The 14,498-nt window shown below is 42.8% G+C and overlaps 1 protein-coding gene across 2 annotated transcripts in view; it reads left to right on the plus strand.

Moving 5' to 3' along the window:
* The window catches only part of vash1 (vasohibin 1), a 67,862-nt gene extending 55,439 nt beyond the window's left edge, over positions 1–12,423 (plus strand). For both annotated transcript variants that reach the window (XM_087989549.1, XM_087989550.1), the window contains one exon: positions 1,403–12,423. The gene's annotated coding sequence lies outside the window, so the exon portion shown is untranslated. The remainder of the gene's footprint in view (positions 1–1,402) is intronic.
* Positions 12,424–14,498: the final 2,075 nt, after the last annotated feature.

Below are 14,498 nucleotides of genomic sequence, written 5' to 3' on the forward strand. Positions count from 1 at the left end.
ATCAGTTGTGGACTGGGATCCAGTGACAATAGCTTGCCTCCAAGTGGCAGTTTCCATCACTTCACTGGTAGCATGGCTGACCAATAGGGGCTTCCAGCCTCTCTTTTGCCAGGAACTCTTGTGGGATAGAATCTCTGTGCTCATGGGGTCCTTGATCACATGGACAGCCAGCTGCTGGAAAGGTAGGAAAGTGGGGGTGAGGATTATAAAATAAACCATGATCTTATTAAACAGCAGAGCTGATTTAATGGTTTGAATGGCTTGTTTCTGCTCCTACAGACTTTTCAGTCATATGTACCTGAGAGATACTTAATGCAGAGGGTTTTCCTGATGAGAAACAGTGTGCTACTCCTGCTCACTCTTCAGACATTGGGCAAACCCCCATCACCTCTGTTAAATCCCACCTGGTGACTCAAATGAAAACATTTAAATTTACACAAGCACAAGCTAGAATCTCCTCCAGAGCTTTGCATTAGAAGATAGAGAACTGAATAATAACTGATCTCAGATGCTGAATTTAATTATGTTGCAAAGGAAGCATGAAGTGTTCTGTGAAAAGTAGACTGCATCGGTACAGTAAAAAAATGTATTTCTTAATTTAATGTGATAAACAGAGGGATGCAGTTTTGGTTAAAATCTGTGGAACTTGAATTGAATTCAACATGTACTTCAATTCTGCCCTCTTTCTGATGTGTAAAAGGGCCCAATGGCATTCATGATTCTCCTTGCTCGAGATCTTGTGGTAACGAGACCCCAACGCAGTGCTACTATATTTGCTGAAGTACCTCATCAAGCTGTAACAGTTGATGTAGGAAGTGAGTGGAGCATTGTGATGTGGAGGGACATTGAGAGTTGGTGAAGTATGTTTGTTGAGGACAGTGTAGAGGGAGCTTTGCTCATGTACCTGTCCTGAGAGTGCTTAATAGAGACAGTACAGAGGAGACTTTAATGCTGTATCTAACACTGTGCTGTCCTGTTTGGGAGTGTTTAATGGGGATGGTGTGGAGGGAGCTTTACTCTGTATCTGACCCTGTGCTGTCCCGGTCCTGGGAGTGTTTGATGGGAACAGTGTATAGCAGGAGCTTTACTCTGTATTTAACACCATGTCCTGTTCTGGGAGTGTTTAATGGGGATGGTGTGGAGGTATTTTTACTCTGTATCTAACTGATTATTTTCTGCTGGACCAAGGCAGTTTTTGTCTTTGTTGCATGGAAATCCCAAGGCCAGTTGATGTATTTTAACCATGATGTAGATGGGCCTGTGATATCACTGTAGCAATTGAATGGATGTCTTCCTTGCTGGGTCATTTGGATTGCTTCTATCAAGTGAAGTGCACAATGAACGTGAAGTATAAATAGAAAGTTCAGTCTTTGAAATTTGAAGCATTTCTTTCCTTTCACAGCATGGGAAATAGTCATCCAGAGAGAGCACTCTATTAACAACAGGACCTGATGAAAATATGGTTATGTACAAGATTAAGGGTAAGTACAAATGGTGATTGAATGTTATCTGGAAATGATGTTTCCTGAACTGTTGCATGCCAGGGTAGGCAGCCTATCAGAAATAAATCATGTATCACACGTGGTTAGATCCTGTTGTGATTTAACCTCTGACACAGCTCTCTTATGGAGTCCAGGGTAGAGTTGACTGTAATGACAGCAGGAGAAGATTAAATAGGGTAAAACATAGATGCTTTTCTGCTGTGGATCGTATTGAAGCTATAAAAGCTGATTTGAATGGGCTGATTAAGTCTATGAAGGAATTTTACAAGTTAGCCACAGACAGAAACAAGCCATTCAGCTCAATGCCGAAGCTCCACGTGAGCTCCATCATCTAACCTCATACGGATAGCTTTCTGTTCATTTCCTATTCTTGCTTTTCTTTCTTCCCCTTTAAATGCTTTTCTGTTTTTCACACTTGTGGTAATGTGGTGCTTATTCTCACCATTCAGTGGGTAAACATTTCTCCTGAGTACCTCCTGGATTTATTAATGACTCACTGTTATATTTATGGCTCCAGTTCTAAGTAGATCCATAACTGACAGCATCATTTCTGCATCTATCCTTTCAAATCCCCTTAATGCTAAATACCTCATCACTATTTTCCCATGAAACAAATCCTGTCCTTGCAGTTAAGCCCTCAGCCTGAGAGGAAAGAACTGAAGCCCAGTGTTTCTTTCCTGATAGCTCAGTAGTCACAAGTGAATCTTTCTGCACCTTCTCCAAGACTTTGATATCCTTTTTATAATCTGTTCACAGTAGACCAAATATGATCTTACCAAGATTCTGGAGAAGTTTTAACGTAATTTCTCTGCTTTTCACTTCTGTCCTACAGGGAATAGACCACCCCGCACCACCACCAATTTCTTGGTTTATTTAATTCTTTGGCTTTATTAATTTGTATTGTTACTTTTAGTAACCTGTGTATCGATATTCCCAGATTCCTGTGTTTGTTTGCTTATTTGGATAAGTGCAATTCTTAATGAAATGCCAGCCTTTAAAATAACATGGGACAGTAGCTCCTACAGCCCAACCTTCATCTTTGAGAGAAGCAGCAATGGCATGAGCAGAGGAGCAGTGGCCACTTCCTCCTCACTCATCTACTGTTGGTGCTGCTGCATGGAATAGACTGGATTAATATGGATCTCCAGTTCAGAGGAGGTTATAACCCCCACATAGGGTATGCAAGCAAATCAACTTTACAGACTGATTCCAATGCTGAAAGGTTTGGAGGGCTAGGAGCAGACAGGTGGGGCTAGTTTAGTTTGGGATTATGGTCAGCATGGGCTGGTTGGACCAAAGGGTCTGTTTCCGTGCTGGATGACTCTATAACTCTAAGCTCCAACCTGTGCAACAGATCATTGCTGTCATATCTTGCCTAGTGAGCCAGGTGGGCACACGTTCACATTGAGGCTCAAAGTCACCACAGCCTTGTGTTTCTGTGTCATTAGCTCCCTCCAAAGATCTATTCGTGATGTGTAGGATGTCACAATCTACGGCATACAGGATGCATTTCCCAGGTGATCAATGCGATGTTTGCTATCTATATGCAATCATCCAAACATTTATCACTACACTAGGACAAATGTTCGGCACAACATCGTGGGCCGAAGGGCCTGTTCTGTGCTGTATTGTTCTATGTTCTATTTCCACTCCAGTAATGTTTCGATGCTATGTTACTGAGATGATCACGCTTGTCTGTGCAAGAAGACCAGGAAACTGCTATAATGACTTGATTATAAGCTGGCCATTGTTCTTCACACCTCCAAACAATGACAGATGGTGGCTCCTTGGAGACCAGTTACACCTTCTAAATGCTAGCAGTAAATGTGACAATCTGACATAGTTTTGAGCACCCATGTAATTTATCTTGCGGAACCTCAGTTCTTCCAATTACTTTTATGTTGTGTAATCAATGTGGCTTCAGAAAAGCTTGAGGCAGATTGCTTGTTCCCCTGCTTTACGTGCTGAGGTACTCATCATCGATTTTCTCTTCATTTTGGAGCCAGTGAGGATGCTGCTAAACGTTGACAACCTGATCCTAGCAGGGGCAGACTTAGTCATGAGCAAATGAGCTTCTGACTTGGAGTGGGGGCAAGGGGAGAAGTGTAAACACGGGCAGAAGCCCAGTTTTCTTTGAACCCTTTCTCCATCTTTCTTTGTGCCTCTGTCAGTGAAGAGCTGGAGATCACTAGCTGCAATTCGGTGCAGCACAATGACCCGAGCAAGGCCATTTTGGTTACGCCATCAGACTGAGTGTGAACGCCAACAGCAAGTCTGGTTATGTGCCAATGGAGGTGGACATGAGTGCAAAGTTCTGAGACATTTTGATATTTGTTTTGGAGATGGATCATTCCAATCTCTCTCCAATGGTGCATGTTGAAGTTTGAAATACTGACCGATCTTTGCATAGTTTCTATCTCCAATTCATGGAATGATTTGAGTGATTACTGCACAGAAGGGGGCTATCAGTCAGTTGGGCCTGTATTGATTCCAGTGTCCCACAATCTTTCCCCTCTCCTTGCAGCCTGCTAATTTTTGCTTCATTTGTATATCTAACCCATGAAACACATGAAAGAAATCTTCTTCCACTATACTTTCAAGCAGTTCAGATCACTACCATTTGCTGCAGTGGGACAATTACCAGATCATTATAAACCTTTCTACAGTCTGAAAAACAATCATTCACCACTATTCTCTGTTCCTTTCATACTAACTAATGTTGTCGCCGTGTTGCTGTTGTCCCTCTTATTCTATGTGCTTTAACTTTGCCATGTGACTCTTCAACAAATCCGTTTTGAAGTCCATAGACACCATAATCAAACAAATTGTATTTTATTAACCATCTCTATTATCTCACCAAAAACTCAGCCAAGTTTGTTAAATTTGATTTCCTTTCAGCAAATCCATGCTGGCTTTTCTTAATTCAGCTATGATTGTGCAAGTGATTGTTAACTTTTAGCCAGATCATCATTCCTAAAATCTTTCCCATACAAGGCTAAACTGACTGGCCTGTAATTAATGGATTTCATCTTGCTTCCTCTTTTTGAACAATTTGTGTAACTCTTCTCTGGAACAGTTCCTGCAACTAAGGAGATTGGATGATCATGATCAATTGCTCTGCAGTTTCCATTTTTCCTTCCCTCATTATCCTTCAATCTCTGATCTCGTCCTGGTGACCTTTCATCTTTACATACAGCCATTCTTTTTTAACATTTCCTCTCTTTCGAATGTTAGCTGATCTCATTTCGCAATTATTTCCTCTTTCAGTTTGACGTTGGCACTAGTCGTACCGATTATAGGGATTTTAATCAAACGGTAAACTGCTTTTCTCAGCTGGATAATTACTCAATCCCTCACATAAAGGATTTATACACAAAGCTGGCAGGGGGCTGCCCTTCATGAAGCTGGACGTGAGTCATATGTACTTACAATTGTGATTAGATGAGGATTCACAGAAGTAAGTTACAATTAATACCCACAAGTGTTTATACCAGTATACTAAACTGTCATTTAGGGTCTCATCAACCTGTGCCATTTTTCAGCGGATGATGGAGAGCATTTTACCACAGGTAAAATTTATCTGGATGATCTGCTAATAACAGAAAAGACCTGTGAGGAGCGCTTACAGAACTTGGACACAGTCCTCAGGTATTTCTGCCAGGCGGGCATGTGCCTTAAAAGGGAAAAATGCTTGTTCCAGTCACCCCAAGTGACCTACTTGCGCTACAGAGTATACACGACTGGGTTGGAAGATAAAATGAGGGCAATGCAAGATGCCCCGGCTCCCACGTTTAGTACCAGAGCTCTTTCCTTGGACTGGTGAAGTTTTAAGGAAAATTCATCTGTAACCGGGCCTCTATCCTGGCATCTTTCCATCAACTCTTACAAAAGGGTCAGCCTTGGAAATGGTCACATAGCCAAGCAACAGCCTTCAGGCAATGAAGAAAGTGCTATCGTCCTCCCAAGGTGTTAGCCCACTGTGATTCTAAACAAGATCTCATACTGGTATGTGATGACTGCCCATGCCACTTATGGGGTAGTGTTAGCTCATAGGTGGCTCAATGGAGAGGAGCAACCGACAATGTATGCATCCAGGACTTTAGCTAATGCAGAGTATAAATACGCCCAAATACAGAAGGAAGGTTTGGCAATCATATTTGGAGTCAGGAGGTTCCACCAATACCTTTACAGACATGTATTTATAATAACAAACCACAGACTCTTGTTAAGCCTACTTAAAAAGGACAAAGCAATGCCACCTATAGCTTCAGCCCAAATTCAACAGTGGACATTCATTCTAAGTGCATGTAAGTTGGAGCTCTGTCTAGGAGGCCAAGTAGTGAATGCGGATGCATTGACCCACCACCTGCTGGCAGATACATCACCATGGTACTGCCACTGGAACAGTGCACACTTCCAGTCACAGCTGACAATATCAACTTTTGACACAAAGATCCAGTCCTGGTAAAACTGAAACAGCTGGTGGTGATGGGGGAAAACAAAGTGCCATCATAACTGGAAGTGAAACCTCTTTGGACCTGGAGAGACCAGATCACGGTCAAGGACAGCATGTTATTATGGGGAGCAAGAGTGATTGTCCTGACCAAACATTGCTGCCAGATACTGGCTGAGCTCCACCGGGGTCATCCAGGGGTCTCCAAAATGAAGATGTTGGTGAGACGTTATGTTTGGTGGCCAGGCTTGAATGCCAACACAGCTGTGTTGGTGGGGCAGTGCCAACAAGAACAAAAACCACTGCAGCAGCTCCCCCCACACATGGGAATGGTTGGATAAACCCTGGATTTGGTTGCATGTCGACTATACCAGCCTTTCATAGGCTCAATGTTCTTAGTCATTAGGGATGCCCACTCGAAGTGGTTGGGATCTGCACAGAGTCATTCGTCAAACACAGGGACAACAATAGAAAAACTGTGCTGATCTTTCGTAATACATGGTATCTGAAGTATTGGTCACAGGTAACGGGCCATGGTTACACTCAAGTATTTCCTGAAGTTAAATGGTATGAGTCATACAGGACAGCTGCATACCACCTATCATCCAATGGTTTGGCAGTAAGAGTAGTCCACACTTTGAAGACAGGCTTAAGGAAACAGCCTACAGTTTCACTAGATACCAAACTGTCCCAGTTCCAATTTAATTTAAGGACACCCCTCTCAGAACTACGGGGACCGCTCCAGCAGAGTTGGTAATGGGGAGAAGACTCTGCACCAAGTTAAATCTGATCTTCCATGATGAGGAGAGTGAAAAGGCATTAGGAACACCAATGCTCTACACTGGATCCGCTAAGCGAGAGAGATGGTTTACTTTAGGGGACAAAGTTTAGTGTACAAACCACAGGAATGGTCCTGTGTGGGGAAAAGGCATAGTCGACTCAAGGTCAGGTCTAGTGATGTATGAGGTTCGGATAGTGCAGTGGTCCTGAACAAGCACCTGACTTTAGGAAAACCACAAACTCGCAAATGGTGTGGGAGCAAAATGTGTCCAGCTCCTCGACAGTCCTGACTGTTCCAGAACCCGGGCTCTCTGTCCAGCATTAAAGGTACCATGGAATCGGAGATGGGCATGGTGAATGTTGAAGCCTCAACGCCTTTGCCGACTGAAGAGGAGAATGAGTTTCTTCCGAGATGCTCTGGGTGCAAGAAGCAAGCTAATGTTCGTTGCACACCGGCCATATCACAGGGAGTGTTAGCAGAAACTGACCTGGTGCAAAAACACCCCAGGAGGAAGAATTGGCCTCTGTCCTGGGACTCAGAGTGGGAGGGATGTAGTGATTGTAATGTGGTCAGCTAGGTGGACCTCCAAAATGTGAGTTTCTTGATTGGGGCTGTTAACCCTGTCCAGTCAGGGAGCCCTGGCTGAAAGATATAAACAGGAGTGCCAGAGGTTCTGCTCACTCTGAGAGCTGGTTCTGAGGGAGCTGGATCAGTATCAAGGACTCTCCATGTTTAAATAGAAAATGACTTGGTGACAGGATACCGGCCTCTGGAGTTATTTCAGAAGCAGAGTCTTTGAATATTTTTAACGCAGGGTTGGACATTTTCTTTGTCAGTAAAGGAGTGAACATTATTAGACAAAGTAGGATTGTGGATCATTCAGGAAGTTATGGAGTGGTGGAACAGGCATGAGTGGCCAAGTGGTCTACTTCTGCTGCTCCTATTTAATTTGTGCATATACGCATTAATAATACATGAATAACGTTAAGAGTAAATACGTAACTATTTCCTTCAAGAACTTAAAGGTTATTCAAGCACAACAGTCATTGGAATCCATGGTTATAGTTCTTTCTCTTATTTTCAGGTTCCAGATGATTCTCTGTTATGTTTTTAAAAACGGCTTTATCTTTCCCAGCACTGATATTGTTAAGTTGTTTATAACACCCTTAACATGTTCCTATTGCCTTTTTTGTCTATGTAGGAAGCATATTAGCACATGAGTTATATTAGAGATAACATGACAGTGGAATGAGATGAAGTGTGTAGGTAGGCTGGAGAATGGGATGGAATGTACACAGGCTGTGGAAGGAGAATTAAATGAATGAAGTCCATTAAGGATCAATTCCAGGAATAATGCTAAATGCAGGGAAGCAGCCAAAAAGAGAATTCTTTAAAAATCAATAGTACAATCGTCATAGTAAATCTGTTAAGACTTTAGTGTCCTTGGAGTAAGAGAGTGTGTAACTGAGATCAGAATCTGAGTTCAGGCAGGACCCACTTGAATCAGAGTGCCGATTGAGATTGTATGTTGGACTGAGGCAGTGGGCCATTTTAATTTACTGTGAAATGCCTTTCAGTCCCATGAGGAATCATATTTGAAAGAAATTATTTATGTATTTTAAGGCTGCTTTAAGAAACTGAATATTGTATGGTAATGCTGAATACAGGTGGTTTAGTGCCCACAATGACAAAGCTATTTCTGACCACAGTGTTCAACATTGCTCAACCTTTTTCTAACACAAATACAGTTAGGTATGTTTTCTTTCTCCACTCCCCTCTAGAGCCCTCAGACAGAAATAGCCTTTAATTTGGTGATATCACTGTATCCTGCTGTGAAATATGTATGATTAGTTGGTAATTACAGAGACGCGCTTACAAGGAAACTGAATCTGAATATCCGAGGTTTCTTGACATTTAGAAAAGACAGGAAACTGGGGAAAGTTGATGGAGTAACTCTCTTAATTAATGACAGCATTAGTACTATAATAAAAAAAATTACCTTCCTTCTAAAATTCAAAATATAGAAACAGTTTTAGGTGGAACTGTGAAACAGCAACGTTCAGAAAGCTTTGTACAGATCATCAAATGACGTGATAATGCAAATCACAATCTAAATCAGGAAGTTAGATGTGTGTTTAATAAGGGTAACACAGTAATCATGGAGTGCTTCAATTTCTGTGTAGGTTGGGTAAACTTGATTAGTATTAATGTTGCAGAGAATGATTTATTTATTTTATCTGCAAAATAGTTTGCTGAAGCATTATGTTAATGAATTAATAGGGAACAGACCAATTTTGGATCTAGTCCAATCAAAAAGGGCTAACTAATCTTTGTTTCAAAGGAATTTTTAGGAAAGAATGGTCATAATAGAATATAATTTTACATTACGTTTGGAACTGGCATAGTACAGTTGGAAACTAGGGTCTTTAAAATGGAAACATTAAGGTTATTGGGGAAAACTGGTAATGGTGAATTGGTCAATTCTGCTAACAGGTATGATGGTTGATAGGCAATGGGTAACATTTAAAAAGCTAATTACATAGTTTGCAACAAAAATGCATTCCTTTAATACATAAAAATCAATAAGGAAGTGTTCCAACTATGGCCAATCAATCAAAGATTGCATTTGATCAATGGTAAAGCTCTATAAAGTCACCAAAAAAAGTAAGACTAAGGATCAGGTGGATTTCAAAATTCTGCAAAGGAAGATCAAGGAAAGGATAAAGACAGAAAATAGAATGAGAGTAAACTAGCAACAAAACATAACAATGAACTTCAAAATCTCCTATCAATATATTAAAAGAAAAAGATTAATGAAAACAAATATCAGTCCAGCACAAGCAGTCGGGAGAACTTGTAATGGACTATAAGGAAATAGCAGAGAAATTAAACAAATATCTATCTTCACATTGAAAACTACTAAAATCTCTCAGAATTAAGGAGAGTCTATGGGCTATTGCAGGAATTGCAAGATATTCATATTAGTAAGACTATAGCATTAGAGAAATTAATGGGACTTAAAGTGGATCAGTTTCCTGAACCTGATGATGTATATTCCAGAGTATTGAAAGAAGTGACAGCAGAGATAGTAACTGTAACCAAAAAAGAGAAAATGCTGGAAAATCTCAGCAGGTCTGGTAGCATCTGTAAGGAGAGAAAAGATCTGACGGTTCGAGTCTAACTGACCCTTTGTCAGTAGCAGATAGTAGCCGTGTTCATTATCAATTTTTGAAGTTCTATAGACTCTAAAATGTTTCCTGCATTGGAAAGGCACACCTATGGCTATTATTAAAGAGATTATCCTTATGTCAACAATAAGGAAAATGTTAGAATTGATAATAACGAATGCCTTATCATGACTGTTAGGAAATAAAAGTCTGTGCAGAAGGCTTTCTAGAGGTCCCACACAAGATGTTTACAAATGAAATTAGACCAAATATGATTGGAGAGAATAAACTGGCATGGAGAAAGAACTCGATAATGAAGCAAAGTAGGAGAAATAAATTATCCATTTTCTGATTGGCAGGCTCTGGCTCATGGGATACCAACTACAGGAATAGGTGTACATGCCCCACCCATTCACAGTCTATATCAACAGTTTGGATGTGGGGTCTAAACATATTACTTCCAATATTGGAGAGGACACAAACCTAAATGGTAATGTGAGTTGTGAGAATGATTCAAGAAGCTTCATGGCGATTCGGAGAGGCGAAGTGATTGTATTCCATCTACCAATTTCTTTTCTTGATGTAGCAGAACTTTAGGTTACTGACTTTAGCAGGAAACACAGAAATACAAAATATTTTTGAAATAGTGAGAGGCTGGAAGTATTGTGTCCCTGTTAAGAGAGTGCAACAAAGGTTCACTAAACTAATTCCTGCATTCTGAATGGATTCCTCTACGAGGAAAGGTGAGATAGGCTGTTCCTGTATCCTATGGAGTTTAGTAGAATGAGAGGTAATTTCATTCAAATGTAAGCAATACTTACAGGGTCAGCAGGGTAAATGAGGAAAGATGTTTCCCCTAGCTGCGAGTCTAAATCCAGGCCAAAGTCACTTGGGATTTGGATGAGCAAGAATTCCTTCACTGGAATTGTGGTGAGTCTTTGGAATTATCATCTTTGGAGTACTGTGGAAGCTCAGTTGTTGAGTATGTTCAAGACCAAAATGGATTCATTTGTACAGATTAAAAGCTTCAAGGAATGTAGGGATACTACAAGAAAATGGTATTGAATTGGAAGATCTTTGATTGGCCTCCTGCTTTTATTAAACACTGATTTATCAAACAAAACTCCCTCACCCCAATCCACCCACTAATTCAGTAACTCTGGCAATGCCTCAGAAATATTACATTTTACACTCTTCACTGCTCCCCACCTCAAAAAGGTAAAAGCCTTAAATACTGGCAAAGGTTCTAGGTTTCACTTAAAACCTCTCAGCTTGGCATGGCAGAGGTTGGGTAGAGGTGGTTTCAGTCAGAGCTTGTTGATTGTCAGTGCTTTGCAAGCTATTTTCAAATTCACTTGTTGAACTATGAGAGACTGGTGAGGCATTGAAAAACAATTGAGGGGGGAAGATCAGTTATTAAAAACAATAATGTTTGGCTCGTCACACTAGAGCTACATTTTGAAGTCTAGAAAACAAGTCGTAGCAGTATGTGTTAGTCACCAGTTTTACTGCATGTTCCTCTTGGGATGGCACACACAGTGGATACTACTGAGGCATTCACCTGATGTACACAGTCATTGTCTTTTTATATATAATGCTTCAGGTGATTGATTTACTAATGCTCTGCCCATTTGCTTGTCTAACTGGCTCGAACATCTAATGTATTTGATTATGTGACTATGTCTAATATTACTGCTACGCCCTCTCTGGTTAATTTCTGATTCCTCATGCAAGATTAATTTTCATACATTAACTTTGAAATATTAGCTTTGTAAGGGTTAAAGGAAGGGTCAGAGATCAATTATAGCTATTCTTGATTTAGACTGAGTTTATCCGTTCTGCATTCCCACAGAAATTCATTAATTGGAGCCTAATGAGCAAAATTGCTGACTGAGCTCCAGCCTGCAGGACAGGGATCAGGCTTTGGGGAGTAGGGGAGTTAGATGAGCCAGTCAGCTACAAAGTCTGCTCACTCCTATGTGGTACATTTAGAGAAATTGTGGTCTGCTCATCTTTCTGATTTTCTTCTTATTCATGCTTCCCTTACAAGAGGACACATTCTGTGGTAATGCCCTTTTGGTTCTCCCATTGCTTCCTGCCTACTCACCAGCCAGTGAGGGAACAAGGTTTGTATCCCTTTCTTGTCCAATTATGGATATCCAGTCCACGCACTATGTCCTTAGTGCTGTAATTAAAGGATTTACAGTAACTTTCCAAGCCTTTGCTGAGGCACTTGGTTCAATGCTAAAGATTAAGTGAAACCTTGTTCAGAAAAATCACACAGATAAACTGAACACAACGCTTTTTTAAATAAAAGTAGATTCTGGTGGACGCTGTCTTTCACATGAAAGGTTAAACCAAAGCTCCACTGGTTGAGCATTAAACTTCCAGTCGCAATTTTCAATGAGGAGGAAAGTGCTATCCCAGTATCCAAACTAACATTCCTCTCCTCACAGTTTAGTAAAACTACAATGTAACGGTCATTCATTATATTTGTGGATTCTGGATCAGTGGTGCTGGAAGAGCACAGCAGTTCAGGCAGCATCCCACGAGCAGCGAAATCGACGTTTCGGGCAAAAGCCCTTCATCAGGAATAAAGGCAGAGATCCTGAAGCGTGGAGAGATAAGCTAGAGGAGGGTGGGGGTGGGGAGAAAGTAGCATAGAGTACAATGGGTGAGTGGGGGAGGGGATGAAGGTGATAGGTCGGGGAGGAGAGGGTGGAGTGGATAGGTGGAAAACGAGCTAGGCAGGTAGGACAAGTCCGGACAAGTCATGGGGACAGTGCTGAGCTGGAAGTTTGGAACTGGGGTGAGGTGGGGGAAGGGGAAATGAGGAAACTGTCGAAGTCCACATTGATGCCCTGGGGGTTGAAGTGTACCGAGGCAGAAGATGAGGCGTTCTTCCTCCAGGCGTCTGGTGGTGAGGGAGCGGCGGTGAAGGAGGCCCAGGACCTCCATGTCCTCGGCATAATGGGAGGAGGAGTTGAAATGTTGGGCCACGGGGCGATGTGGTTGATTGGTGCAAGTGACCCGGAGATGTTCCCTAAAGCACTCTGGTAGGAGGCGCCCAATCTCCCCAATGTAGAGGAGACCACATCGGGAGCAATGGATACAATAAATGATATTGGTGGATGTGCAGGTAAAACTTTGATGGATGTGGAAGGCTCCTTTAGGGTCTTGGATAGAGGTGAGGGAGGAGGTGTGGGTGCAGGTTTTACAGTTCCTGTGGTGGCAGGGGAAAGTGCCAGGATGGGAGGGTGGGTTGTAGGGGGGCGTGGACCTGACCAGGTAGTCACGGAGGGAACGGTCTTTGTGGAAGGCGGAAAGGTGTGGGGAGGGAAATATATCCCTGGTGGTGGGGTCTGTTTGGAGGTGGCGGAAATGTCGGCGGATGATTTGGTTTATGCGAAGGTTGGTAGGGTGGAAGGTGAGCACCAGGGGCATTCTGTCCTTGTTACGGTTGGAGGGGTTGGGTCTGAGGGCGGAGGTGCAGGATGTGGATGAGATGCGTTGGAGGGCATCTTTAACCAGGTGGGAAGGGAAATTGCGGTCTCTAAAGAAGGAGGCCATCTGGTGTGTTCTGTGGTGGAACCTTCCACCCTACCAGCCTTTGCATAAACCAAATCATCTGCCGATATTTCCACCACCTCCAAACAGACCCCACCACCAGGGATATATTTCCCTCCCCACCCCTCTCCGCCTTCCGCAAAGACCGTTCCCTCCATGACTACCTGGTCAGGTCCACGCCCCCTACAACCCACCCTCCCATCCTGGCACTTTCCCCTGCCACCGCAGAAACTGTAAAACCTGTGCCCACACCTCCTCCCTCACCTCCATCCAAGACCCTAAAGGAGCCTTCCACATCCATCAAAGATTTACTTGCACATCCACTAATATCATTTATTGTATCCGTTGCTTCCGATGTGGTCTCCTCTACATTGGGGAGACTGGGCGCCTCCTAGCAGACCGCTTTAGGGATCATCTCTGGGACACCCACACCCACACCGCCCCGTGGCCCAACATTTCAACTCCCCCTCCCACTCTGCCGAGGACATGGAGGTCCTGGGCCTCCACTGCCGGTCCCTCACCACCAGAGCCTGGAGGAAGAACGCCTCATCTTCTGCCTCGGAACACTTCAACCCCCAGGGCATCAATGTGGACTTCGACAGTTTCCTCATTTCCCCTTCCCCCACCTCACCCCAGTTCCAAACTTCCAGCTCAGCACTGTCCCCATGACTTGTCCGGACTTGTCCTACCTGCCTAGCTCGTTTTCCACCTATCCACTCCACCCTCTCCTCCCTGACCTATCACCTTCATCCCCTCACCCACTCACCCATTGTACTCTATGCTACTTTCTACCCACCCCCACCCTCCTCTAGCTTATCTCTCCACGCTTCAGGATCTCTGCCTTTATTCCTGATGAAGGGCTTTTGCCCGAAATGTCGATTTCGCTGCTCGTGGGATGCTGCCTGAACTGCTGTGCTCTTCCAGCACCACTCTAATCCAGAATCTGGTTTCCAGCATCTGCAGTCGTTGTTTTTACCTCATTATATTTGTGGAGCCTTGCTGTTTTAAATAACTTGAATGACTGCATT

The sequence above is a fragment of the Chiloscyllium plagiosum genome, unplaced genomic scaffold (assembly GCF_037043375.1).
Source record: "Chiloscyllium plagiosum isolate Xiang-an unplaced genomic scaffold, Cpla_swu_hap1 HiC_scaffold_8, whole genome shotgun sequence".
NCBI lineage: Eukaryota > Metazoa > Chordata > Chondrichthyes > Orectolobiformes > Hemiscylliidae > Chiloscyllium > Chiloscyllium plagiosum.